Genomic DNA, 27,667 nt, shown 5'->3' on the forward strand with positions numbered 1-27,667 from the left:
GTAGAGGGGAGACGCAGACTGTGACTATTACATTCAGTACTCCCATGTTTGTGAAGAGTGAGAGGCAGTGGCTTTAGCAGCACTGGAATCTCCTCCTCCCACCCCTCAGATCCTACTCCTGTATTTTCCAGATCAATTTATTTTATTTTAAAACTCATTCCTTCTAAAGTGCGCATAGGATCTTTTCCGATTTATCCTAGGCGGTTCTTAAATATGTTTTATACTCAGATCGCGCTTTTATTAATTATTCATTCGTGGGATGTGGGCGTCGCTGGCCAGGCCATCCCGAAATGCCTCGGGGGAGGTGGTGGTGAGCTGTCTTCTTGAACCACTGCAGTCCATGTTCTGGTATTCCCACAGTGTTGCATATCGAGGGACTTGTTTGCTTTCTTAACACCATTTCCCCACCTTGGTTCTGTAACCCTTAATCCCATTCCCCAACAGCAATCAATCAATCTCAGTTTTGAAATTTCTAATTGATCCCCCTCCAGCCTCGACAGCTTTTTGGGGAAGAGAGTTCCAGATTCCCACTCCCCTTTGTGTGAAGAAATGCTTCCTGACATCACCCCTGAACGGCCTGGCTCTGATTTTAAGGTTCTGCCCCCTTGTTCTGGACTCTCCCCCCGACCATAGGAAATAGTTTCTCTCTATCGACCCTATCGAATCCTTTAATCACACCCCAAATCTTTGCTGTATTGGAATTTGTACACAAAGCAAAATGGACTCTCCTTTTTTCCCCCTCCCTCCCTCTCTTCCCTTTACAATCCTCTGGCCTCCAATGGGGGGTGGGGGGGTTTGGACTCTGCCGGACGATATCTTCAGAGGGGAAGCAAAGGGTGACAGCGGGAGGGTGGGATTTGCCATTACAGGAATTAAATGAAGTTGCAACTTTTAAGTTTTGCACCCTTCACCCCCATCCTTGCATCTGAAACCTCGATTTCCCGCCCCTTCCCAGTCAACAACGACTAACAAAGGCAACCCCTGCCGTTCCAGCATTGCAGTAGCAAAGCTGAGTGAGGGAAGAACAGCAAGATCCCATACTGACAGCCGCCGACGAGAGAGAACGTGTGCACGGAGTTCTGATGAATGCCCGCAGCTGTGGGGTGCTGGAACTGACCGCCTCTTTGTTGTGAGGTTGGGAAGAGTCCGGGGCCGTTATGCTCGGAGGGTGTATGAAACATTCTACACCAATCAGGCTGAGTTTCCGGAGACTTTGAGCTTGTGTCCATCGGTCGCGAGAGCTCGTTTTTCCCCCTCGCGTCCTGTTTACTTTGTTTTATTTTAATCTAACAACTGGTTGGCCTAAGTTGCTCATTGGGTTCTTGACTGAATCGTAGCCCCTCGGATGTGAGGCTGTGAGACTTGTACTCTGGGGAAGCGATGTACAGAGTGTTTGATACTGTAAGTGAAAGGACACCGTGTAAATCATGTTTGATAACTTAAAACACAAACTGTTTTTGCAAATGATGTTTTGCGTTGTACTGTGTTAATAAACGACACGGACAAAGCCTCACTACGGTCTTTCTGTGTCGCATCATTTCCTGAAATCAGCATTGCCTTCAAGGGGCCTGTGTTTGGCTTGGTGACAGGAGAGATTATTGCTGACAAAGGGATTTCGGTAGGTTAAATGACTGGCAAAAATTTGGCAGCTGGACGATAATGTGGGGAAATGTGAACTTATCCACTTGGGCAGGAAGAATAAATGAGCAGGATTCTGGAGAGAGACGGCTGAACTCGACAGTAAGGAGGTGTCCTGGTACATAAATCACAGAAAGTTAATGTGCAGATACAGTAAGTGATTAAGGAAGCAAATGGAATATTGGTATTTATTGCAAGGGGAAGTGAGTATAAAAGTAGGGAAGTATTGCTACAGATGTACAGGGACTTGGTTAGACCGCATCTGGAGGACTGTACAGTTTTGGTCTCCCTACTTAAGAAAGTGTATAATTGCATCGGAGGCAGTTCTGAGAAGATTCACTCAACTAATTCCTGAGATGAGACAGTTATCTTCTGAGGACTGGTTGAGTCTGTGCTCATTGGAGTTTAGAAGAGTGAGAGGTGATCTTATTGAAACATATAAGATCCTGAGGGGATGTTACCCTTTATGGGGGAGTCTAGATCAAGGGAACAGTTCAAAAATTAGGGGTCAGCCATTTAAGACTGAGATGAGAATTTCTTTCTCAGTGTCGTTATTCTGTGGACTTTTCCCCAGAGTGTGGTGGGGGCTGGGTCATGGAATATATTCAAGGCTGAGTTAGACAGAGTTTTGATCGACAAGGGAGTCTAGGGTTATGGGGGACAGGTAGGAAAGTGAAGATAAGGCTACGATCAGGTCAGCCATGATCTTATCAAATGGCGGAGCAGACTTGAGGAGCCGAACGAGCTACTCCTGTTTCTTCTTTTCTGGTAAATTCATTTCAAACTCTTCTCAGGCTTTTCCCAGTTCCATCACCCAGTATCCCACGTCAATCACTCCCAGGACAGGTACAGCATAGGTTAGATACAGAGTAAATCTCCCTCTACACAGTCCCCATCAAACACTCCCAGGACAGGTACAGCACTGGGATTGGCTGCTCTCTGATTTGGGAGCCTGAGTGTTGAGAGCCTCAACGAGGTGCAGCTGAGAGTGCTGGTGGCAGTTGGAGGTTGCAGAGGTGGAGAGAGGAGCTACCAACAAGCAGAGGAAAACTCCAACAACAGTCTCCATTAAAGAAGAAAGGGACATTTTGTGGAAACAAGGCTTTGTCTGGAGGTGGGTGCTGAACACCAGTAATTTACTTTAGACTGTTGGGGGAGGAACAAGTGGCTGGAACAACAAAGGGTGGGGCTGCCAATTCAACAGGAGTCTGTGCTGCTGCAAAAGCACACAAGGAAGCTCCCTCCCCACCCCAATTACCAAGCCTGGGTCAGCTGAAGCTGCCCAGCTAAACAGACAGAAGGGGATAGATAGTGCCTGGGCAGCTTCAGCTGACCCAGGTGAAGACGACTCCCCCCCCAACCAGAAGACCGGAAGACCAACTTCAAAGACTGTTTGTTTTAAGTGTACTGCGAGCACCACCTCCAGAAAGCAAGTCATCCCTTCCAGCCTGTCTTTACCTCTCCTCTCTTACCTCAGCCTCTCCACTAAACTGTTGTTTGTTTGTTTGTCTTTTCAAATTTTTCTGTGAATCTGTTATTTAGTGTGCAAGTCCACAATTTGGGGTGGGTTTAGCTCTTGGACCCATGGCAAGCCCTTCATCACCGGTGGCGGGGCCCTCTACTACCTACGCAGCTGCAGCTTCTGTGGCTGCCCACGTGGCCCCGTCACCCTTTAAATTATTGACATGCAGCCATGGGGTGAAGAGCTATCCCCACCCCAACATGTCTATTGAGGCCTGCGTTAAGGCAATGGCCGTGGTTGTCGGCCCCTCGGCCATTGTTGCGGCCTCAAAGATGTATGGGAAGGCTGTGTTCTTTTTGAAGACCGAGCGGGCGGTGTCCCTGGCCCTGAGTAAAGGGCTCACTGTGGGGGGGATCTTCCTGCCAGTGGACCCTCTGGGGGCCACTGCGCATCGGATAATGTTGTCCAACGTCCCACCCTTCATTCCCAGTGAGCTCCTCCTCCCCCACCTGCACCATCTGGGGGAGGTGAGGTCGGGGATCACCCCAGTCCGGCTTGGTCTTCGGGAGCACAGCCTCCAACATGTCGACTCCTTCCGCCGCCAGTTATTTATGCAGCTGGCGCGGGAGGAGGACACGGAGGGCCAATTTTATGTGGAGTTCCAGGGGACGGCCTACCGCGTCTTCTGGACCTCGGATGGGGCGCGGTGCCACGTCTGCAAGGGGGTGGGGCATGTTCGTAAGAACTGCCTCAACCTCCCGGCCGCCAGCTCCACCTCGGCGGCCCAGAGTGGTTCCACAGCACCTCCTCCCACTCCCCCCGCAGATCCAACAGACACCGCTCAGTCGGTTCCGGAGGCTGTGGTTTTCACAGCCTCTGGCGGGGAGGGGAGCGTCCGTCCGAGCGGAAGGAAGACGCGGGGAAAAAAGAAACATCGTGAGGCGCGTCCCCTGGACACTTTGACTCAACCCGAGCCTGAGCTCAGCCCAAAGCCCATTCCCATGGAATCCACCTGTCCCAGGGCTGGGCTCAGGCCCAGGGTGACTAAAGAAGGAAAAAAGGGTGCGGAGGCGGAGGCCTCTGATGACATGGAGGTCTCTGAGTCTCCGCGCCCAAGTGCGAAAAAGAGGAGAAGGCACCCCTCCACAGAAATAACACAGGGCCCTGAGGTGCAGGGCCCATCTGTTGGAGGGGAGCTGCCTCCTGTTTCTGGTCCTCAGGTTCCACCTACCGCCACCACCAAGGCTGCAAAGTGCGGGCAGGAGCACTCTATTCCTCAGGATGGAGGGGAGGGGATGGCCCCGGTACATGAGGCCCCTCCTAAAGGAGTAAGTGGGGCCCTGCTTGTGGTGGGGGAGCCTGGGGAAACCGCCCATTCCGCCACTGCTACTGGGTCGGGTGCCCTGAATGAAGGGGAGGGCGAGGCCCCAGAGGGTCGGGCCTCCCAGCCGGAGTCCACCACCAACCAGGAGACACCCGACCCAGTTATAACTGAGAATGCTGCCCCATCTGCTGGGCCTGTGGGTGCTGGCGGAGTGGGAGATGGCCTCCTCTCGCCGCCTCCAGTCTCGGCTCCGGCTGGTTTCCCGGAGTCCGGAACTTCTGTCTCCCCTGGACCACTCATTGGCCTGGGGATGGAGGTGGAGGGGGGTCCTGAACCGCTGGTGCCTACAGGCTCCAGTTTCACAATAGAACCCAGAGAGGACTCCTCCGCCATCGATCCTGGGGGTGGGATCGTGACGGAGGCGGGACCAGCTGGCGCGGCCGGGACCTCCACCCCACAGTGTGTGGTGGATGTGTCGGCCGCTGGCGGTGACGACCCGGAGGAGGATGGGGATTCGGTGCGGGGCACGGAGGATGATCTTGATTCCATCGCCAGTGAGGTGGTGGAGTCCCTCGTGCCTCCCACCGAATCTCCTCTCATCCCCACGGCGGAACTCCGGGATTTCCTCGCGGCTTGCAGAGGTTGCCGCAATAAAGTTCAGCTGGCCCTCGACCGTTGGTCGAATCTGGCGCTGATCATCCAGTCCGTCCGTGCCGCCCTTAAGATAGCGGGCAAGCGCGCGGACGTGAAACTGGTTGAGAGGCGCCGTTTTAATGTGTTCCTCAATGGGTTGCTGGGGGAGTGGAGGGCCAGGTGCACTTCCACTCCCTCCTCACAGTGAGGTGTTGGTGACGGGTTTTAAGTACCTTTGACATGAAGATAACCATAGCCAGCCTCAACATCAACGGCAGCAGAGGGGCTCACCGCAGATTTCACAATCTCTCAGTCCTTAGGGAAGGGAGATACGCGGTGAGCTTTCTGCAGGAAACCCACACCGTTCCGGGAGACGAAGCCACCTGGCTCCTGGAGTGGCAGGGTGGGGTCTACATGAGTCACCTCACCCCTATTTCTAGTGGGGTGGCTATCTTGTTGGCCCCGACTTTTCAGCCGGAGATCTTGGGGGTCAAGGAGCTAGTGCCGGGCCGCTTGCTCCACCTCGCCGTTCGCCTGGGTAGCGTGCCGCTCCACTTTGTGAACGTGTACGCGCCCAGGCCCGGCGCTTTGCAAGCGCGCTTCTTTGAAGAAGTGTCCGCTCTCTTGAGCTCCATCGATAGCGGCGAGTGCATCATCCTCGGGGGGGATTTTAACTGCACCCTCGAGGTGGGGGATCGCTCCGGTCCCCAGTGCGGCCAAGCGTCGGTGGAGAAGTTGAGGGGACTGATCAGCTCCCTTAACTTGGTGGACGTCTGGCGGAATCTCCATCCCGACTCCAGCGCCTTCACGTGGAGGTCTGGAGGAGGGGGGTCGCGAATCGACCGCCTCTACATTTCGCAGGCGTACGTCTCCCGCGTTTCGGCGGCCTCCATGCGGCTGGTGCCGTGCTCGGACCACCGCCTGGTGTGGGCGGAGTTCACTCCGCTCCGCACGCGGGCGGGGTCCGCGTACTGGCACTTTAACAACCGGCTGCTGGAGGACGTGCGATTTCGGGACTCGTTCTGTCGATTCTGGGCCGACTGGAGAAGGAAGCAGGGGGGCTTCCCCTCCTTGAGGCTATGGTGGGATGTGGGCAAGACTCACATCCGCGTCTTCTGTCAGGAGTACGCGAAGGGGTCGACCAAGAGGCGGGAAGCCGAGATCGGGCGCCTTGAGAGGGAGGTGCTCGACTTGGAATCCCGCCTCGGTCATGCCGTCGCGGACCCGGCCCTGTGGCAGGCGTACAAAGAGAAGAAGGGCGCGCTGAGGAACCTGCAGCTCATAGGGTCCCGAGGCGCGTACGTGAGGTCGCGGATCCAGATCCTGGAAGATTTGGACCGCGCCTCACCCTTCTTCTACTCGCTGGAAAAATGGCGGGGGGTCCGTAAGCAGCTCGTCGAGCTGCTGGCCGACGACGGATCCTCCATCACGGATCCGGAGGGAATGGGCCTCCTGGTCCGGACGTATTACAGTGCGTTGTTCTCTCCGGATCCGTCCAGCGAGGATGCGCGCAGAGTTTTGTGGGAGGACCTGCCGCAGGTCAGCCCGGAGGGCACCGAAGGATTGGAGGCTCCGCTCACGTTGGCGGAGCTGACTGGCGCCCTCCACCAGCTCTCGAGGGGCAAATCCCCAGGGCTGGATGGGTTGACCGTGGAGTTCCTGAGGGCGTTCTGGGACGTCCTGGGGGACGATTACGCGCGGGTCCTGGGGGAAAGCCTGGCGACCGGGGAGATGCCCCTCTCGTGGCGCAGGGCGGTCATCGTCCTGCTGCCGAAGAGGGGCGATCTCCGCCTGCTTAAAAACTGGCGTCCGGTCTCCCTCCTCAGCACGGATTATAAGATCTTTGCCCGGGCTATGTCTACCCGCCTGGGCTCCGTGCTGGCCCACATGATCCACCCCGACCAGTCCTACACGGTCCCGGGCCGGTCCATCCAGGACAACATCCACCTGGTCCGGGACCTGATCCATCTTTCCCAGAGGACTGGTCAGTCGGTCGCCTTTCTCTCCCTCGATCAGGAGAAGGCGTTCGACAGGGTGGATCACGATTACCTTTTCGGGACTCTGCGCGCTTTCGGACTCGGGCCGCATTTCGTGGCCCGGGTCCGACTTTTATACGCCGCCGCAGAGTGTCTAGTCAAAGTTAACGGGTCCTTGACGGCGCCCCTTCGATTTGGGAGAGGAGTGCGTCAGGGTTGCCCCATGTCCGGCCAATTGTATACCATCTGCGTGGAGCCCTTCCTGTGCCTGCTTCGCAGGAGGTTGACGGGATTGGCTCTGCGCGAGCCGGCCATGCGGGTCGTCCTCTCGGCTTACGCCGACGACGTGCTCCTCGCAATCACAGATCCCGTTGACTTGCGGGGGATGTGCGACTGCCAGCAGACCTTTTCTGCCGCGTCCTCCGCGAGGATCAATTGGGAGAAATGTTCCGGACTCCTGGTTGGTCAGTGGCGGGTGGACTCCCTGCCGGAGGAGATGACACCTTTTGCGTGGAGCACCACGCACCTCCTCTATCTGGGAGTCCACCTTAGCCCCGCTGAGGAAGCCTGGCCGGCAAACTGGCAGGAGTTGGAGGCGAAAGTCACCGCTCGGCTGGGGCGCTGGACAGGACTGCTCCGAGTGCTTTCCTACAGGGGCCGAGCGTTGGTCATAAACCAACTGGTGGCCTCCATGCTGTGGTACCGGTTGGTCACTTTGGCCCCGCCCCCTGTATTTGCCACCAAGATCCAGAAGAAACTCGTCGATTTCTTCTGGGGCAAGAGGAAACACTGGGTCTCTGCCGCGGTCCTGAGTCTCCCGATAGAGGAGGGCGGTCAGTCGCTGGTGTGCGTCCGCACCCAGGCTGCGACTCTCCGCCTTCGGACCCTGCAGAGATACCTGTACGTCGAGCGTCCTCCCAGATGGTGTGCGCTGGCGACGTATTTTTTCCGCCAGTGTCACTGCCTTCAAGACGACACGCAGCTCCCGGTGGAGTCCGTTAGCCGCGCCTCTCTGAGGGAGTTGCCTGTCTTTTACCGGGATCTTTTCCGAGTCTGGAACATGGTCGCCTCCAGTCAGGGCGCTCCCCCGCCGGCGGAGGAGAGCGCCTCGGCTGTCCGGGCGGCTGACTCCGGCGACGGTCCGGCGGGCGGAGGAGTAGCCGAAACCCCCGGGACGCCCCTCACTGCGGGTGGCGAGGGGGCTCGGGAGTGCGGAGCGATCCCGGCCGAGCTGATCCCCGCTCGGCCGGAACTGCTCATCGGACCCAGGCCCCGAAACCCTCCTCGGGAGCCGGTCCCGCACAACCCGAGCCGCCTCTCGGAAATGCCCTCCGTGCCATTCCAATCGGCGCGGAGGGGTTTCCTGTACGGGCTGCTCCTGCACACTCTCCACTTCCTCGCCCTCGTCAGCCGGCCGGACACGCCCTGGCGGTCCGCGTTGCCATCTGGCGGCGAGGGGAAACCCCGATGGAGGTCTCTCTACGCGGGAGTCTTCCCCCTTTACATCGGGGACCTGGGGTGGAGGGTGCTGCACAGAGCAGTCCCATGCAATAGACTTTTAAGTAGGTTCACGGACTCCCAGGCCAGCTGTACTTTCTGCGGCAACAAAAACAAGAAATGCTGGATTCACTCAGCAGGTCTGGCAGCATCTGTGGAAAGAGAAGCAGAGTTAACGTTTCGGGTCAGTGACCCTTCTTCGGAACTGCTGGGACCAGGAAACTGGAAATTGTCAAAATGACGTAGGGCGTCAGAAGAGTCACGGATGTAGGTGGGAAGAGACTGCACCAGCGGAGAAAAGATAGAGTCTAGATAGGAAGAAATAAGTTCAGTTGGGCAGGAGCAGGCTGACACAATGGGTCTGCCGGGACAGTCCCGTTTGTGGATTTTGGGAAGGAGATAGAAGCGGGCTGTCCGGGGTTGCGGGACTATGAGGTTGGAAGCTGTAGAGGGAAGATCTCCAGAGGAGATGAGGTCAGTGACAGTCCTTTGGACGGTGGCTTGATGTTCGGTGGTGGGGTCATGGTCCAGAGGGAGGTAGGAAGAGGTGTCTGTGAGTTGGCGTTGAGCTTCTGCAAGGTAGAGGTCGGTACGCCATACAACAACAGCACCACCCTTGTCTGCAGGTTTGATGACCATGTCGGGGTTAGACCTGAGAGAACGGAGTGCCTCAAGTTCAGAGGGGGACAGGTTAGAGTGAGTGAGGGGGGCAGAGAAATTGAGACGACCAATGTCTCGCCGACAGTTTTCAATGAAGAGATCAAGAGCGGGTAAGAGGCCAGGGGGAGGGGTCCAGGTAGAGGGAGAATGCTGGAGGCGGGTGAATGGGTCTGCTGGTCGGGGGGAGCACTCCTGGTCAAAGAAGTGAGCCCGGAGGCGGAGGCGACGGAAGAAGAGCTCAACGTCATGCCGAGCGCGAAATTCATTGAGGTGGGGGCGTAAGGGGATAAAACTGAGTCCTTTGCTGAGTACAGAACGCTCAGCATCAGAGAGGGGGAGGTCAGAGGGTATAGTGAATACACGGCAAGGGGGCAGATCAGAAGGGGTGGGGTCAGAGGGAAGTGAAGCGGAAGGAGGATCTGGAGGGGCATTAGTCCCCATCAGCTGCTGGAGCTTGCGTTCCTTAACACCTGAAAGGAAGAAAAAAAGTTTTTTGTTAATGCGTCGGATGAGACGTAAGATGAGATGAAACTGCGGAGCAGAACAGATTTGAGATAAGGTGAGACGGTGCTGCTGGAGAGAGAGGTCCAGTGTGTGCATATGGCGGCGCATAGCACTGAGTGTGGATTTCAGGATGCGGCGAGAGTAGCAGTCCGAGGAACGTTGTATTTCTCGGAGATACCTGTGATCCTGGGTGGTTTCAAAGCATGATGGGTGAAACTGCAGTTGGAATCCACGTGGAATCAGTCGGAGCCGGAGACAGTCACTGAGGAAGGAGATGTGGCTGTGAAAACGAGTTTTGGTAGATACCTTATCAAACACCAGGAGGGAAATAGAAAGCAATGAAGGTGAACAAGGTAAAAGAGACAAACGAAAATCCCGTCGGAGAGAAGAGCAGAACTTCTTCAAGGTAGGCATTCCTGGAAGAGAAGTGGCAGTGAATTAAACACTAAAATAAAAGCAAAATACTGTGGATGCTGGAAATCTGAAACAAAAACAAGAAATGCTGGATTCACTCAGCAGGTCTGGCAGCATCTGTGGAAAGAGAAGCAGAGTTAACGTTTCGGGTCAGTGACCCTTCTTCGGAACTGGGCGGTACTTTCTGCGGCCTGGACGAGTCCGTGTTCCACATTTATATGGAGTGTGCGAGGTTGCAGCCCCTATTTGAGTATCTGAAGGGGCTGCTCCTCAAATTCTGGCTGCACTTCAGTCCCACGCTCCTGATCTTTGGGCACCCGGTGCGGAGGGGCTCGGGCCGGGAGGAGGATCTCCTCGTCGGTCTGCTCCTGGGCCTGGCCAAGGTGGCAATTCACAGCTCCAGGTTGCGGGCCGTCGGGGGGTCCGTCCTCCCCGATTGCCTGCCCCTCTTCCGCGGTTACGTTCGCGCCCGGGTGTCCCTGGAAAAGGAGCATGCGGTGTCCGCCGGTACGCTTGAGGCCTTCCGCGACCGGTGGGCACCGCAGGGACTGGAGTGCATCATCGACGCCGAGAATGGCATTTTAATTTGAGTTTTTTTTGTTTATTTATCTGGTTTTAATAAAGTTATTTTAAAAATATAAGTGTGTATATAAAGGGGGCCTGAGGAATAAAGGCCCCCTCGACATAAAAAATGTATAAAGGGGGCCTGAGGAATAAAGGCCCCCTCGACATAAAATATATAAAAGGGGCCTGGGGTATAAAGGCCACCTTATAAAAAAAAACGGGGGTTGGCTCCTAAAAAAAAAAGAAAAAAAGAAAACAAAAAAAAAAAAAACGGGGTTAGATACAGAGTGAAGCTCCCTCTACACTGTCCCTATCAAACACTCCCAGGACAGGTACAGTACGAAAAAAAAAAAGAAAAAAAAAAAACGGGGTTAGATCCTCCCCCACTCGGCTGGAACTGCTCATCGGATCTGGGCCCCGAAACCCTTCTCGGGAGACGCTCCCGCACAACCCGAGCCGCCATCGGAAATGCCCTCCGTGCCATTCCAATCGGTGCGGAGGGGTTTCCTGTACGGGCTGCTCCTGCACACTCTCCACTTCCTCGCCCACGTCAGCCGGCCGGACACGCCCTGGCGGTCCGCGTTGCCATCTGGCGGCGAGGGGAAACCCCGATGGAGGTCACTCTACGCGGGAGTCTTCCCCCTTTACATCGGGGACCTGGGGTGGAGGGTGCTGCACAGAGCAGTCCCGTGCAATAGACTTTTAAGTAGGTTCACGGACTCCCAGGCCGCCTGTACTTTCTGCGGCCTGGACGAGTCCGTGTTTCACGTATATACGGAGTGTGCGAGGTTGCAGCCCCTCTTTGAGTATCTGAAGGGGCTGCTCCTCAAATTCTGGCTGCACTTCAGTCCCACACTCCTGATTTTTGGGCACCCGGTGCGGAGGGGCTTGGGCCGGGAGGAGGATCTCCTCGTCGGTCTGCTCCTGGGCCTGGCCAAGGTGGCAATTCACAGGTCCAGGTTGCGGGCCGTTGGGGGTTCAGTCCTCCCCGATTGCCTGCCCCTCTTCCGCGGTTACGTTCGCGCCCGGGTGTCCCTGGAGAAGGAGCATGCGGTGTCCGCCGGTACGCTTGAGGCCTTCCGCGACCGGTGGGCACCGCAGGGACTGGAGTGCATCGTCGACGCCGAGAATGGCATTTTAATTTGAGTTTGTTTTACTTATCTTTTTTTAAAAGTTATTTTTATAAAATGTATACAAAGGGGGCCTGAGGCATAAAGGCCCCCTTGACATAAAATATATAAAAAGGGCCTGGGGGTGTAAAGGCCACCTTATATAAAAATTGAAAAAAAGGTTGTCAGGTTGGTTGAAATCTGCTGTACTTTAGATTAATGGAATCTTTCTGTGCAATAGGAGCCCATTCATCCCGTTGTGCCTATGTTGGCTCTGGAGGTCATCTCCATATTCTCCAGACCCTGTTAAAATATCTTTTACTAAAATAATTTCACTTCCCCTTCAGAAGCTACTCTGGAATCTGCTTCCCTCACCGTTTCTTGTTGGGTCAATACACGTCCCCAAAAAAACCCTTTGTATGAAGAATTCTCCCAGTCTCTCCCTTTGTTTATTCAGCGAAGGAGTGAAATGTTTTCCTTCCAGTCACTTAATCTGCAGAAAGAGTTTTTCCTCCTTGACCTCAAAACCTTCTTTGTCAGGTGGAGGCTGTTCGGCCCCTCGAACCTGCTCTCCCATTCAATGTGTTCATGGCTGATCTACCACAACTCTACTCTCCCGCCCTATCCCTCGATCTCCCTCGGCGCCCAAAAATCTCTCCATCTCAGTCTTGAATATACTCAATGACTGAGTATCCACAGCTCTCTGGGATAGAGAATTCCAAAGATTCACAACCCTCTGAGTCCTACATAATTAACCCTTTATCCTGAGACTTTACCCCGTGTTCTACATTTCCCAGCCAGTGGAAAGGACTTCTCAGTGTCTACCCTGTCAAGCCCCCTTCAGAAACCGATATTTTCCAATCTGATCACCTCTCATTCTTCTAAACTCCACAGAATGTTTTTGATCCCCTTACCTTAGGAAGGATATTATTGCCATAGAGGGAGTGCAACGAAGGTTCACCAGACTTGTTCCTGGGATGGCGGGACTGTCCTATGAAGAGAGATTGGGGAAACTGGGCCTGTATTCTCTAGAGTTTCGAAGAATGAGAGGTGATCTCATTGAAACCTACAAAATACTGAAAGGGATAGACAGGGTAGATACAGCTAAGATGTTTTCCCCTGGTCGGGGAGTCTAGAACCAGGGGACACAATTTCAAAATAAGGGGGAAGCCACTTAGGACAGAGATGAGGAGAAATTCCTTTAGTCAGAGGGTTGTGAATCTTTGGAATTCTCTACCCCAGAGGGCTGTGGAAGCTCAGTCATTGAGTATGTTTAAAGCAGTGATTGACAGATTTCTAAATACAAATGACATAAAGGGATATGAGGAGAGTGTGGGGAAAAAGACATTGAAGTGGATGATCAGCCATGATCACATTGAATGGGCTCGATGGGCTGAATGGCCTACACCTGCTCCTATGTTTCTATGTTCCTAATAATAGATCCAGTTTACTCAGCCTCTGAACAACCCTCTCATCTCAGAGACTAATGTAGTGAACCTTTATTGTACCCTCTGCAGGGCAAAGTATGTGCTTAGTCATGGAGTCGGATGAGACTCCAAGCTTCTGTAGTGGCCTAACTAAAGCCTCTGATTCCTGGCATCGACTGTGAATCGTCCTCCCCATGCACCCTCTCCATGTGTCTGTGCAGAGGTGAATCATCTGGGTTTCGATCTTTGATCCAGTTCTTTGCCAGCAGCAGGGTCCACGCAGGAGTTGACTTTCGGTGCTGCAACTGCTCGTGGGGCCAAGCGTCAACGATCATTGGGGCATAAGGCGACGGGGTAAAGTGCGGAGTTACGCTGCTTGGCACCAGTAATCCCGGGACATGGCTAAAGCCTTTTGTGGGGGTGGGGGGGAGAGTGGTGGGAACAAGGGGGCAGAACCCGAACACTGGAGACAGGCGGCTCACACAGAGGGGAGCGGGAATCTCAAACTCTCTCCCCGCAAAATCTGGGGGTCAATTGAGGACAGAAATGGGTCGAATTTTTTTGGGGAAGGGTATCGAGGGCAACGCAGGCAAGCTGGGGGGAATGGGGCAAGATCAAAACCAGTCATAGAATGGTAACAGAGGGGTTGAAGAGCCGAATAGCCTCTTTGCGACCCTCTTTGTTGTATTGAGTACTTATGGGCTTGCGATGGCTTTGACATTTCTCCTCTGGGGTGTGAGGGGCGAGGGGTGCAGTTTAACCTCATTCCCCTGTCGCCCACCCAAAATATCTGACCTCCCCCCACCACCCACCCCCCCCCCGTCCCCCACCGCCCTTGCCTGCCCAAGGCGATTTGAGCCACAGTCGGACGCACTGACCGAGAGACAGCCGACCGGCTTTCCTAATAATAGGAGCAACAGAAAGGAAACGTGAAAGAGGAAGAGGCACAGCTGTTCGAAGAACAAGCTGGTGATTTGAACAAGATGTTAGTCTGCATCCACTTCCCGCTCGATGGTTCAGGGGCCTCTTCCTGAATCAGGTGATGTCGGGCCTGTTCGGTGAGGACACTACTCTCTACTGAACAACCTCCTGCAATGATCTCTCCATCAGCATCACTGCCCACGCAGTAACCTACAACAAATAACAATCTGCATTTCAATGGCATCTTTCACCAGCTCAGGGCCGTCCCAAATTTGATGACGCCCGATGTAGTACTGTTGAAGTGTGCTCACCGTTGTAATGTCGGAAGCGCGGCAGCCAATTTGCACACAGCAAGATCCCACAAACAGCAATGTGATAATGACCCAGATCACGTTTTTTTTTAGTGATGTGGGATGAGGGATAAATATTGTCCCCAGGACACCGGGGAGAACTCCCCCCCTGCTCTTCTTCCAAATAGAGGCCCTGGGATCTTTTACACCCACCTGAGAGGGCAGACGGGGGCCTCGGTTTAATGTCTCATCTGAAAGACGGCACCTCCAACAGTGCGGCAGTCCCTCAAAACTGACCCTCCGACAGTGCAGCACTCCCTCAGTACTGCCCCTCCGACAGTGCAGCACTCCCTCAGTACTGACCCTCAGAAAGTGCAGCACACCCTCAGTACTGCCCCTCCAACAGTGTGGCAGTCCCTCAGTACTGACCCTCCGACAGTGCAGCACTCCCTCAGTACTGACCCTCCGACAGTGCAGCACTCCCTCAGTACTGACCCTCAGAAAGTGCAGCACACCCTCAGTACTGCCCCTCCAACAGTGTGGCAGTCCCTCAGTACTGACCCTCCGACAGTGCAGCACTCCCTCAGTACTGACCCTCCGACAGTGCAGCACTCCCTCAGTACTGACCCTCCGACAGTGCAGCACACCCTCAGTACTGCCCCTCCAACAGTGTGGCAGTCCCTCAGTACTGACCCTCCGACAGTGCAGCACTCCTTCAGTACTGACCCTCTGACAGTGCGGCACTCCTTCAGTACTGACCCTCTGACAGTGCAGCACTCCTTCAGTACTGACCCTCCGACAGCGCAGCACTCCCTCAGTACTGACCCTCCGACAGCGCAGCACTCCCTCAGTACTGACCCTCCGACAGTGCAGCACTCCCTCAGTACTGAACCTCCGACAGTGCAGCAATCCCTCAATACTGACCCTCTGACAGTGCAGCACTCCCTCACTACTGACCCTCCAACAGAGCGGCACACCCTCAATACTGACCCTCCGACAGTGCGACACTCCTTCAGTACTGACCCTCCGACAGTGCAGCACTCCCTCAATACTGACCCTCCGACAGTGCAGCACTCCCTCAGTACTGACGCTCTGACAGTGCAGCACTCCCGCAGTACTGACGCTCTGACAGTACAGCACTCCCTCAGTACTGAAGCTCTGACAGTGCAGCACTCCCTCAGCACTGACCCTCTGACAGTGCAGCACTCCCTCAGTACTGACCCTCCGACAGTGCAGCACTCCCTCTGTACTGACCCTCCGACTGTGCAGCACTCCCTCAGTACTGACCCTCCGACACTGCAGCACTCCCTCAGTACTGACCCTCCGACAGTGCAGCACTCCCTCAGTACTGACCCTCCGACACTGCAGCACTCCCTCAGTACTGACCCTCCGACAGTGCAGCACTCCCTCAGTACTGACCCTCCGACAGTGCAGCACTCCCTCAGAATTGACCCTCCGACAGTACAGCACTCCCTCAGTACTGACCCTCCGACAGTGCAGCACTCCCTCAGTACTGACCCTCCGACAGTGCAGCACTCCCTCAGTATTGACCCTCCGACAGTGCAGCACTCCCTCAGTACTGACCCTCTGACAGTGCAGCACTCCCTCAGTACTGACCCTCTGACAGTGCAGCACACCCTCAGTACTGCCCCTCCGACAGTGCAGCACTCCCTCAGTACTGACCCTCCGACAGTACAGCACTCCCTCAGTACTGACCCTCCGACAGTGCAGCACTCCCTCAGTACTGACCCTCCGACAGTGCAGCACTCCCTCAGTACTGACCCTCCGACAGTGCAGCACTCCCTCAGTACTGACCCTCCGACAGTACAGCACTCCCTCAGTACTGACCCTCCGACAGTGCAGCACTCCCTCAATACTGACCCTCTGACAGTGCAGCACTCCCTCAGTACTGGCACTGAGAGCGCTCACACATCACATGCACGTGCACACAGATCAGACACGCGTGTGACACATGTTGGTCGGCCCTCTGGCTGAGAGGTGAACACGCTAACCGCTGAGCTACAAGCCTCGTGCGTGCAAGCGACCGTTACAAGTTAACCCTTTCGCCCCGGGGGACCATTCTGGCCAATCTGCACTGCAACCCCTCCGATGCCTGGGGACTGAACACAGTTACTCCACACGTGGTGGAAGCAGAGCTCGTAGTGGCTGCTGCCGATCACCTGTCCCTTTGTCATCCCACCCTCTTCCCGCGGGATGCCTTTCCGTGCGTGTGTGCAGTTGTTGTTCTGAAATGCTGGCCCAAGGCAGTCAGCTCTGTCAGAGCCTGTCTCGGCAGCTCCGCACTGCTGACTATTACACATCTCTCGCTGCTGCTTGCAGACTGCACATCACCTGCTGAGCTCTGCCTCCCAGCCCTGGGGACAAACATCCAAAAAGTAACAACCTGAATTTGTATAGCACCTTTTGCCGCCTCAGGACGGCCCAAAGAGTTTTACCGCCGACCGAGCACTCTGTTGAAACGTGGTCACGGCTGAGCTGCCGGTGTCACTGCAGACAATTTAAGCACAGCAAGATCTCAAGTGTGTGCAAATGACACAGATCGTCTGCTGGTCGAAGCATAAATGGGGGGACTGGGAAACTGCAGAGAATTCCCCCTCCCGCAGCGGCCCACCGCCCGCCCGCTCACCACTCCGCGTTGCGTTAGTGACCGTGGCATGTTTCACATCAACCTGAGAGGGCAGACGGGGGCCTCGGCCTAATGTCTGATTTGAACAGTGGCACCTCTGACAGTGCAGCACTCCCTCAGTACAGACCCTCTGACAGTGCAGCACTCCCTCTGTACAGACCCTCCGACAGTGCAGCACTCCCTCAGTAATGACCATCCGACAGTGCAGCGCTCCCTCTGTACAGACCCTCCGACAGTGCAGCACTCCCTCAGTACTGACCCTCTGACAGTGCAGCACTCCCTCTGTACTGAACCTCCGACAGTGCAGCACTCCCTCAGTACTGACCCTATGACACTGCAGCACTCCCTCAGTACTGACCCTATGACACTGCAGCACTCCCTCAGTACTGACCCTCTGACAGTGCAGCACTCCCTCTGTACAGACCCTCCGACAGTGCAGCACTCCCTCAGTACTGACCCTCTGACAGTGCAGCACTCCCTCTGTACTGAACCTCCGACAGTGCAGCACTCCCTCAGTACTGACCCTATGACACTGCAGCACTCCCTCAGTGGTGACACTGCCACTGTCAGCCTGGACTATGTGCTCAAACGTCTGGAGATGATGCTGAACCCACGACCTGACTGAGAAAGGAAAGAGCAGGTTGCATTCAAATGGTGCCTTTCCCGACCACAGGATGTCCCAAAGTGGGCAGAATGCTTTGAGACCCCCTGCACCCTCCCCCGGGTGAGTTTGCCAAGTGGGTTGTGACTGTCAAACTCATCTCACACTGGAGCCTGACAGACAGCCGGCAGCAGGGACAGTGCCCATTACTGCAGCTGAGCCATGGGGCCAGTGGTCAGTGTCCTACCCACTGTGCCAGCCAGTGCCAGCCAGTGCCAGCCAGTGCTACCTCCAAGAATTTTCACCAATAGCGTACCGAGCTGGAGACTAAGTTCGGGACATTGTGAGCACAAATGGCCATTTGGCCCATCTATGTGGTCTTGTGTCTCGTATTCCAAGCCAGCTCACATTCTCACCGCATCCCTCGATCTCCTCACTCGCCCGGACCTTTCCTCCAATTGGCGTCACCTCGCTACTGACGCCATCCCTCTCCCTGGCAACAGTCTGAGATTAAACCAGTCTGTTGACAAGCTTGTTGTCACATTTGACCCTGAGATGAGCTTCCGACCTCATATCCGAGCCATCCCTTAAAAGCGCCTATTTCCACTTCCGAAACATCGCCCGACTCCGCCCCTGTCTCAGCTCATCCGCTGCTGAAACCCTCATCCATGACTTTGTTCCCTCTAGACTTGATTATTCCAATGCTCTTCCATATTCTACCCTCCGTAAACTCCGTCATCGAAAACACTGCCCCCCCCCCGTGTCCTAACTCACACCGAGTCCCGTTTCCTTATCATCCCCTGTCACTCCCTGAACTACACTGGCTCCCAGCCAAGTAGTGTCTTGATTTTGAAATTCTCATCCTTGTTTTCAAATCCCTCCATGGCCCTCGTACTCCTCCCTATCTCTGTAACCTCCTCCATGGCCCTCGTACTCCTCCCTATCTCTGTAACCTCCTCCATGGCCCTCGTACTCCTCCCTATCTCTGTAACCTCCTCCAACCCCTACAACCCTCCCTATCTCTGTAACCTCCTCCAGTCCCTACAGCCCTCCCTATCTCTGTAACCTCCTCCAGTCCCTACAACCCTCCCTATCTCTGTAACCTCCTCCAGTCCCTACAATCCTCCCTATCTCGATAACCTCCTCCAGCCCCTACTACCCTCCCTATCTCTGTAACCTCCTCCAGTCCCTACATCCCTCCCTATCTCGGTAATCTCCTCCAGCCCCTACAATCCTCCCTATCTCTATAACCTCCTCCAGCCCCTACTACCCTCCCTATCTCTGTAATCTCCTCCAGTCACTACAACCCCCCCCCCACCCCCATCTCTGTAACATCCTCCAGCCCCTACAACCCTCCCTATCTCTGTGGCCTCCTCCAGCCCCTACAACTCTCCCTATCTCTGTAACCTCCTCCAGTCCCTACAACCCTCCCTATCTCTGTAACCTCCTCCACACCCTACAACCCTCCCTATCTCTGAGACCTCCTCCAGCCCCTACAACCCTCCCTATCTCTGTAACCTCCTCCAACCCCTACAACCCTCCTTTCTCTGTAACCTCCTCCAGCCCCTACAACCCTCCTATCTCTGTAACCTTCTCCAGCCCCTACAACCCTCCCTATCTCTGTAACCTCCTCCAACCCCTACAACCCTCCCTATCTCTGTAACCTCCTCCAGCCCCTACAACTCTCCCTATCTCTGAGACCTCCTCCAGCCCCTACAGCCCTCCCTATCTCTGTAACCTCCTCCAACCCCTACAACCCTCCTATCTCTGTAACCTCCTCCAGCCCCTACAGCCCTCCCTATCTCTGTAACCTCCTCCAACCCCGACAACCCTCCTATCTCTGTAACCTCCTCCAGCCCCTACAACCCTCCTATCTCTGTAACCTCCTCCAGCCTCTACAGCCCTCCCTATCTCTGTAACCTCCTCCAACCCCGACAACCCCCCCATCTCTGTAACCTCCTCCAGCCCCTACAGCCCTCCCTATCTCTGTAACCTCCTCCAACCCCTACAACCCTCCTATCTCTGTAACCTCCTCCAGCCCCTACAACCCTCCTATCTCTGTAACCTTCTCCAGCCCCTACAACCCTCCCTATCTCTGTAACCTCCTCCAGACCCTGCAACCCTCCGAGATCTCTGTGCTCCTCCAATTCCTCCCTCTTCCCCATCCCCCGATTCCCATCGCTCCACCATTAGCGGCCGTGCCTTCAGCTGCCTGGGGGCCCTAAGCTCTGGAATTCCCTCCCTAAATCTCTCCATCTCTCTCTCTCCCCCTTTAAGACACTCCTTAAACACCGCCCTCTTTGACCGAGCTTTTGATCGCCGGTCCCTAATATCTCCTGATGCGGATTGGGATCACATTTTGTTTGATAACCGCTCCTGTTAAGTGTTTGGGCAGTTTAATTAAGTTAAGGGCGCTATAAAAACGCAGGTTATTGTTGCGGTCAGAATTCCACTAAACAGTCTTCAACATTCTCCAGTACTCACACTGCCCGCGAGAGTTTTGTGGAGTTTGATTGTGGTGGAACCGTAGGGGTTAATGCTGAGCTGTGTGTGTTTTTGTTTAGCTTGTTGTTTTTCCTTCGGAAAAGGGGAATGCCTGCTCTGTGCGATCATTCCGAAGGCAATGATTCAGCTCCAGGTGACCGCAAAATAATGTTCCCAAAACACGCAGCCTGAGGATTATTTCAGGTCATTAACCAAGGATTGAGAATTGTGCCAATGAAACCTTACTGTGTCGAACAGCCCTTTGACCCACTTCATGCTGCCTCTGTTTGGTCGGTCAGCACCAACTAGTTATTGTGAAGAACAACTAGTTCACAACAGAACCGGTTAACTCTTTAACGCTGTTCTGCCAAGTTACAGACACTGGATAACCAGCTCCAGTAACGCCCCTGGCAAAATAACTGCAAGCACGGCCCTGTCAACAAAACCCCCAACATGCTATGTAAGTCCCAGCATGTCCCGGCCAGTGTGCCCAGATGATTGATCGCTGTGATAAGTCGACAATGCTGGAAGATATTGTCAACAATCTCCTGTGGTTTCACAACTTGTATCAGCGCAGCAAAAACAATCTTTTAACATCCTGTTTATGTCATTTCTGCAGGCAGCATTCCAGAAATCTCACTGGGTAAATACCCCGATATAACACTGGGTAAATACCCTGATATAACACTGGGTAAATACCCCAATATAACACTGGGTAAATAACCCAATATAACACGAGGTAAATACCCCAATATAACACTGGGTAAATACCCTGATATCACACTGTGTAAATACCCCGATATAACACTGGGTAAATACCCCAATATAACACTGGGTAAATACCCTGATATAACACTGGGTAAATAACCCAATATAACACGAGGTAAATACCCCAATATAACACTGGGTAAATACCCTGATATCACACTGTGTAAATACCCCGATATAACACTGGGTAAATACCCTGATATAACACTGGGTAAATACCCCAATATAACACTGGGTAAATACCCTGATATCACACTGTGTAAATACCCCGATATAACACTGGGTAAATACCCTGATATAACACTGGGTAAATACCCCAATATAACACTGGGTAAATAACCCAATATAACACGAGGTAAATACCCCAATATAACACTGGGTAAATACCCTGATATCACACTGTGTAAATACCCCGATATAACACTGGGTAAATACCCCAATATAACACTGGGTAAATACCCCAATATAACACTGGGTAAATACCCTGATATCACACTGTGTAAATACCCCGATATAACACTGGGTAAATACCCTGATATCACACTGTGTAAATACCCCGATATAACACTGGGTAAATTCCCCAATATAACACTGGGTAAATACCCTGATATCACACTGTGTAAATACCCTGATAAACACTGGGTAAATACCCCAATATAACACGAGGTAAATACCCCAATATAACACTGGGTAAATACCCCGATATAACACTGGGTAAATACCCTGATATAACACTGGGTAAATACCCCGATATAACACTGGGTAAATATCCCAATATAACACGAGGTAAATACCCCAATATAACACTGGGTAAATACCCTGATATCACACTGTGTAAATACCCCGATATAACACTGGGTAAATACCCTGATATAACACTGGGTAAATACCCCAATATAACACTGGGTAAATACCCCAATATAACACGAGTTAAATACCCCAATATAACACTGAGTAAATACCCTGAGATAACACTGGCTAAATACCCCAATATAACACTGGGTAAATACCCCAATATAACACTGAGTAAATACCCCGATATAACACTGAGTAAATACCCTGATAAACACTGGGTAAATACCCCAATATAACACGAGGTAAATACCCCAATATAACACTGAGTAAATACCCTGATATCACACTGTGTAAATACCCCGATATAACACTGGGTAAATACCCCAATATAACACTGAGTAAATACCCTGATATCACACTGTGTAAATACCCCGATATAACACTGTGTAAATACCCCGATATAACACTGGGTAAATACCCCGATATAACACTGAGTAAATACCCCGATATAACACTGAGTAAATACCCTGATAAACACTGGGTAAATACCCCAATATAACACGAGGTAAATACCCCAATATAACACTGAGTAAATACCCTGATATCACACTGTGTAAATACCCCGATATAACACTGGGTAAATACCCCGATATAACACTGGGTAAATACCCTGATATCACACTGTGTAAATACCCCGATATAACACTGTGTAAATACCCCGATATAACACTGGGTAAATACCCCGATATAACACTGAGTAAATACCCCGATATAACACTGAGTAAATACCCTGATAAACACTGGGTAAATACCCCAATATAACACGAGGTAAATACCCCAATATAACACTGAGTAAATACCCTGATATCACACTGTGTAAATACCCCGATATAACACTGGGTAAATACCCCGATATAACACTGAGTAAATACCCTGATATCACACTGTGTAAATACCCCGATATAACACTGGGTAAATACCCCAATATAACACTGAGTAAATACCCTGATATCACACTGTGTAAATACCCCGATATAACACTGGGTAAATACCCCGATATAACACTGGGTAAATAACCTGATATCACACTGTATAAATACCCTGATATAACACTGGGTAAATACCCTGATATCACACTGTATAAATACCCTGATATAACACTGGGTAAATACCCTGATATCACACTGGGTAAATACCCTGATATAACACTGGGTAAATACCCTGATATCACACTGGGTAAATACCCTGATATAACACTGGGTAAATAACCTGATATCACACTGTATAAATACCCTGATATAACACTGGGTAAATACCCTGATATCACACTGTGTAAATACCCCGATATAACACTGGGTAAATACCCCGATATAACACTGGGTAAATACCCTGATATCACACTGGGTAAATACCCTGATATAACACTGGGTAAATAACCTGATATCACACTGTATAAATACCCTGATATAACACTGGGTAAATACCCTGATATCACACTGGCTAAATACCCCGATATAACACTGGGTAAATAACCTGATATCACACTGTATAAATACCCTGATATAACACTGGGTAAATACCCTGATATCACACTGTATAAATACCCTGATATAACACTGGGTAAATACCCTGATATCACACTGGGTAAATACCCTGATATAACACTGGGTAAATATCCTGATATCACACTGTATAAATACCCTGATATAACACTGGGTAAATACCCTGATATCACACTGGGTAAATACCCTGATATAACACTGGGTAAATACCCTGATATCACACTGGGTAAATACCCTGATATAACACTGGGTAAATAACCTGATATCACACTGTATAAATACCCTGATATAACACTGGGTAAATACCCTGATATCACACTGTGTAAATACCCCGATATAACACTGGGTAAATACCCTGATATAACACTGGGTAAATACCCCAATATAACACTGGGTAAATACCCCAATATAACACGAGGTAAATACCCCAATATAGCCCTTTCCTATCCTGAGTGGTGTGAAACAGGGCTGTGTTCTCGCACCCACACTTTTTGGGATTTTCTTCTCCCTGCTGCTTTCACATGCATTCAAATCCTCTGAAGAAGGAATTTTCCTCCACACAAGATCAGGGGGCAGGTTGTTCAACCTTGCCCGTCTAAGAGCGAAGTCCAAAGTACGGAAAGTCCTCATCAGAGAACTCCTCTTTGCTGACGATGCTGCTTTAACATCTCACACTGAAGAATGCCTGCAGAGTTTCATCGACAGGTTTGCGTCTGCCTGCAATGAATTTGGCCTAACCATCAGCCTCAAGAAAACGAACATCATGGGGCAGGATGTCAGAAATGCTCCATCCATCAATATTGGCGACCACGCTCTGGAAGTGGTTCAAGAGTTCACCTACCGAGGCTCAACTATCACCAGTAACCTGTCTCTAGATGCAGAAATCAACAAGCGCATGGGTAAGGCTTCCACTGCTATGTTCAGACTGGCCAAGAGAGTGTGGGAAAATGGCGCACTGACACGGAACACAAAAGTCCGAGTGTATCAGGCCTGTGTCCTCAGTACCTTGCTCTACGGCAGCGAGGCCTGGACAACGTATGCCAGCCAAGAGCGACGTCTCAATTCATTCCATCTTCGCTGCCTTCGGAGAATACTTGGCATCAGGTGGCAGGACTATATCTCCAACACAGAAGTCCTTGAAGCGGCCAACATCCCCAGCTTATACACACTACTGAGTCAGCGGCGCTTGAGATGGCTTGGCCATGTGAGCCGCATGGAAGATGGCAGGATCCCCAAAGACACATTGTACAGCGAGCTCGCCACTGGTATCAGACCCACCGGCCGTCCATGTCTCCGTTATAAAGACGTCTGCAAACGCGACATGAAATCGTGTGACATTGATCACAAGTCGTGGGAGTCAGTTGCCAGCATTCGCCAGAGCTGGCGGGCAGCCATAAAGACAGGGCTAAATTGTGGCGAGTCGAAGAGACTTAGTAGTTGGCAGGAAAAAAGACAGAGGCGCAAGGGGAGAGCCAACTGTGCAACAGCCCCAACAAACAAATTTCTCTGCAGCACCTGTGGAAGAGCCTGTCACTCCAGAATTGGCCTTTATAGCCACTCCAAGCGCTGCTTCACAAACCACTGACCACCTCCAGGCGCGTATCCAATGTCTCTCGAGATAAGGAGGCCCAAAGAACAAATACCCTGATATCACACTGTGTAAATACCCTGATATAACACTGGGTAAATACCCGGATATAACACTGGGTAAATACTGCAATATAACACTGTGTAAATACCCCGATATAACACTGGGTAAATACCCTGATATCACACTGTGTAAATACCCCGATATAACACTGGGTAAATACCCTGATATAACACTGGGTAAATACCCTGATATCACATTGTGTAAATACCCCGATATAACACTGGGTAAATACCCTGATATAACACTGGGTAAATACCCCAATATAACACTGGGTAAATACCCCAATATAACACGAGGTAAATACCCCAATATAACACTGAGTAAATACCCTGATATCACACTGTTTAAATACCCCGATATAACACTGGGTAAATACCCTGATATAACACTGGGTAAATACCCTGATATCACACTGTGTAAATACCCCGATATAACATGAGATAAATACCCCAATATAACACTGAGTAAATACCCTGATATCACACTGTGTAAATACCCAGATATCACACTGTGTAAATACCCCAATATAACACTGGGTAAATACCCTGATATCACACTGTGTAAATACCCAGATATCACACTGTGTAAATACTCCAATATAACACTGAGTAAATACCCTGATATCACACTGGGTAAATACCCTGATATCACACTGTGTAAATACCCCGATATCACACTGTAAATACCCCAATATCACACTGTGTAAATACCCCATTACAACACTGTGTAAATACCCCGATATCACACTGGGTAAATACCCTGATATCACACTGTGTAAATACCCCATTACAACACTGTGTAAATACCCCGATATCACACTGGGTAAATACCACAATATAACACTGGGTAAATACCCCAATATTACACTGTGTAAATACCCCGATGTCACACTGTGTAAATACCCCATTACAACACTGTGTAAATACCCCAATATCACACTGTGTAAATACCCCATTACAACACTGTGTAAATACCCCGATATCACACTGGGTAAATACCCTGATATCACACTGTGTAAATACCCCATTACAACACTGTGTAAATACCCCGATATCACACTGGGTAAATACCACAATATAACACTGGGTAAATACCCCAATATTACACTGTGTAAATACCCCGATATCACACTGGGTAAATACCCCAATATAACACTGGGTAAATACCCCGATATCACACTGGTAAATACCCCAATATAACACTGGGTAAATACCCCAATATTACACTGGGCAGATACCCCAATATTACACTGGGCAAATACCCCAATATAACACTGGGTAACTACCCCAATATAACACTGGGTAAATACACCAATATTACACTGAGCAAATACCACAATATAACACTGGGTAAATACCCCAATATTACACTGGGCAAATACCCCAATCTAACACTAGGTAACTGCACCAATATAACACTAGTGAAATATCCCAATATTACACTGGGCAAATACCACAATATAGCACTGGGTAAATACCCCAATATAACACTGGGTAAATACCCCAATATAACACTGGGCAAATACCCCAATATTAGACTGGGAAAATACCACAATATAACACTGGGTAAATACCCCAATATAACACTGGGTAAATACCCCAATATAACACTGGGCAAATACCCCAATATTACACTGGGCAAATACCACAATATAACACTGGGTAAATACCCCAATATAACACTGGGTAAATATTCCAATATTACACTGGGTAAATACCACAATATAGCACTGGGTAAATACCCCAATATAACACTGGGTAAATACCCCGATATCACACTCTGTAAATACCCCGATATCACACTGTGTAAATACCCCGATATCACACTGGGTAAATACTCCAATATAACACTGGGTAAATACCCCAATATAACACTGGGTAAATACCCCAATATTACACTGGGCAAATACCCTGATATCACACTGGGTAAATACCCCAATATAACACTGGGTAAATACCCCAATATTACACTGGGCAATTACCACAATATAACACTGGGTAAATACCCCAATATTACACTGGGCAAATACCCCAATCTAACACTAGGTAACTGCACCAATATAACACTAGTGAAATATCCCAATATTACACTGGGCAAATACCACAATATAGCACTGGGTAAATACCCCAATATAACACTGGGTAAATACCCCAATATAACACTGGGCAAATACCCCAATATTAGACTGGGAAAATACCACAATATAACACTGGGTAAATACCCCAATATAACACTGGGTAAATACCCCAATATAACACTGGGCAAATACCCCAATATTACACTGGGCAAATACCACAATATAACACTGGGTAAATACCCCAATATAACACTGGGTAAATATTCCAATATTACACTGGGTAAATACCACAATATAGCACTGGGTAAATACCCCAATATAACACTGGGTAAATACCCCGATATCACACTCTGTAAATACCCCGATATCACACTGTGTAAATACCCCGATATCACACTGGGTAAATACTCCAATATAACACTGGGTAAATACCCCAATATAACACTGGGTAAATACCCCAATATTACACTGGGCAAATACCCTGATATCACACTGGGTAAATACCCCAATATAACACTGGGTAAATACCCCAATATTACACTGGGCAAATACCACAATATAACACTGGGTAAATACCCCAATATAACACTGGGTAAATACTCCAATACCACACTGTGCAAATGCTCTGATATCACACTGGGCAAATACCCCGATCTCACACTG

General features: G+C 51.2%; 1 protein-coding gene across 2 annotated transcripts in view; it reads left to right on the top strand.

The window, feature by feature from the left end:
- The first annotated feature begins 1,665 nt into the window (after nucleotides 1–1,665).
- LOC137352937 (apolipoprotein A-IV-like) overlaps nucleotides 1,666–27,667 on the top strand; it is a 49,394-nt gene continuing 23,392 nt past the window's right edge. The window contains exon 1 of one of the 2 annotated variants that reach the window (XM_068018792.1): nucleotides 1,666–1,740. The gene's annotated coding sequence lies outside the window, so the exon portion shown is untranslated. Of the gene's footprint in view, nucleotides 1,792–27,667 lie in introns of both variants that reach the window. The other variant, XM_068018791.1, reaches the window with a different exon arrangement.

This window comes from Heterodontus francisci, chromosome 39 (assembly GCF_036365525.1).
Source record: "Heterodontus francisci isolate sHetFra1 chromosome 39, sHetFra1.hap1, whole genome shotgun sequence".
Taxonomy (NCBI): Eukaryota; Metazoa; Chordata; class Chondrichthyes; order Heterodontiformes; family Heterodontidae; genus Heterodontus; species Heterodontus francisci.